The sequence below is a fragment of the Brachycentrus maculatus genome, unplaced genomic scaffold (assembly GCF_059751285.1).
Source record: "Brachycentrus maculatus isolate JH-2025_06_01 unplaced genomic scaffold, ASM5975128v1 h1tg000362l, whole genome shotgun sequence".
Taxonomy (NCBI): domain Eukaryota; kingdom Metazoa; phylum Arthropoda; class Insecta; order Trichoptera; family Brachycentridae; genus Brachycentrus; species Brachycentrus maculatus.
Genome location: NW_028281111.1, coordinates 45,643 through 47,854, shown reverse-complemented (window position 1 = coordinate 47,854; position 2,212 = coordinate 45,643). Strand labels below are relative to the sequence as shown.

Here is a 2,212-nt window from a genome sequence, read left to right as displayed (position 1 = left end):
TGTATCATAATCAAGATCTTTTTCATTTAAAAACATTAGACATTTAATTCAATTGTAAATTGTAATTTACTAAAAAACGTTAGTGAATAATGCGGAATTTCGGTCAACTTTCGATGAAATAGTTAAAATGTATAATTTTTAAGCGTTAACATAACAAATATATAATTATTACGCAAATAAATATGTATATTTTTAATTGTGTCAGTTGAGGTAAATACACGAACACATATTAAAGTATTTGTTACACGTTTGTATTGATAAAACAACGGTAGTGGAGGTCGTCAACCTTTTGGTCAAGCACACATTCACGTCACATATATTTTTTTACTAAAAAGTTTCGTTTTTTCATCCATAGATGGCAGTAATTTTATATGAATTTTATTCCGAGCTATTTTACTTAGTGACTTTTCTTGAATACACTTACTTTTAGAGGCATGCCCTGACATCTATACAATTTTATTATAAAGTTTACTTTAAATTTTTGTTATATTGACGTTTTTATATATTGTTATTATCGCAGTGCATTGCACGGGGGGCGTAGCTCAGATGGTAGAGCGCTCGCTTAGCATGTGAGAGGTACCGGGATCGATACCCGGCGCCTCCAATACTTCTTTTTATGCTATTTTTTAAATACCCAGGAATTTGGAATAATAAAATTCACAATCAAAATGTACCTACAATAGAAATGTTTATTTCATGCATCGTTTTTACCCACTTGTTTATCAAATGTAAAGGGACCTAACCTAAAATGGGGCTAAATTACCAAAAAATATTATTATGGGCATCATCAGTACATGGTAATATTAATTAACGCCATTTTATGAGCTTATGACATTTTACTTATGTGTATATTAAAAATATAAATACATATTTTTCCAACCATGCTGAAAAATTGGGGTGTTGTATATAAACAAAATACAAATTTAAAAAATATAAACCACATTTAAAAAGTAATGGGGAAGTCAATTTATGTGCTTATAATATTTTAATACTGTATAGTAAAAATATATGTATTTTTTTAATATAAAACCATAAATAAAAAGTTATTAAGAAATAATGCGTTCAATAGACAAACAAAATATTTAAAAAATAAAAACTAAAAGTAGGAAAAAAAGAGAAGGCCAACGGCACGCGGTGTTCCCAAGCGGTCACCCATCCAAGTACTGACCGCGCCCAATGTTGCTTAACTTCGGTGATCGGACGAGAACCGGTGCATTCAACATGGTATGGTCGTTGGCGAGAGCCAAATGAAATTATTAAAATATATACAATGATAATATTGTATTTTTTATTAGTTTTTTTTAGTTTACGTTGTAGCTTCCATACGAAAGCAAATGTTTTCGTGAATTATTGACGGTTGACATGGATCCCGGTGCCCGCCAAATACTATTTCTGTCAAAACTGTTTTTATTAGTTAAGTTTAGTTACTATGTTTTTTCATTGCAAATTCCGTCTCATACCTGGATCTGGTTCAAAGACTGTTGGCCTTCTCAGGACCACTAAAAGAAAAGAAATGTAATCTAAACGAACCGTTCTTACTTTTATGGATTATAATTTCTAATCAATTGTGAAATAATTTTACTGCTTGTAAAATATTAACAATAATATTTTACAACCTTCAAAACTCTATTTTATATCCTCTTAATTTGATAATGATAAGGTTGGTTAGAAATCTAAATTTGATGACAGGGAAGTATTTGCAAAAGCCACACGCAGTATAAAAAATAAAACGACCTAAAATAAAGAATTTTCATGTTCCAAACTATCAAAGTTCTACTTGATTTAAAAACCAAGATACAGTGGAAACTCACATAACGAGTACCTCTCATACCGAGCAATTCGCAAAACGAGCAAAAAAATCTGAAAAAGTTGCTCCTTAACGAGCGATGTTTCGCATAGCGAGTAACAGAGGAAGGTCAAGTCCCTTTTTCACGACATTCATTTGTGAACCGGGACTTACCAAGAGGACCCTCACTTCTGCTTGGAAAAAACTTTGGCCAGAGAGTGCTGTCAAATGTGATTTTGAAACAGTAACTGTGGAGTCTATTGGAGTCAACGTGATTATGTTATTAGCCAATATTATAAGATTCGAGGTGGATAACAAGATATTGAAGAGCTTGTGAAAGAGTACAGCCAAGAGCTGACCACAGAAGCTTTGAAAGCATGGGAAAATGTTGCATCGTACATTAAGAATCATCAAACTAATAAGAAG

General features: G+C 31.8%; 2 non-coding genes across 2 annotated transcripts; one reads left to right on the top strand and one right to left on the bottom strand.

Annotated features, from left to right (window-relative positions):
• The first annotated feature begins 531 nt into the window (after positions 1-531).
• Positions 532-604, top strand: TRNAA-AGC (transfer RNA alanine (anticodon AGC)). The gene has a single exon. It is a non-coding gene; the product is annotated as a tRNA-Ala (tRNA).
• A 515-nt stretch (positions 605-1,119) lies between these two features.
• LOC148303547 (5S ribosomal RNA) lies at positions 1,120-1,238 on the bottom strand. The gene has a single exon (XR_015838469.1). It is a non-coding gene; the product is annotated as a 5S ribosomal RNA (ribosomal RNA).
• Between the last annotated feature and the right edge of the window lie 974 nt (positions 1,239-2,212).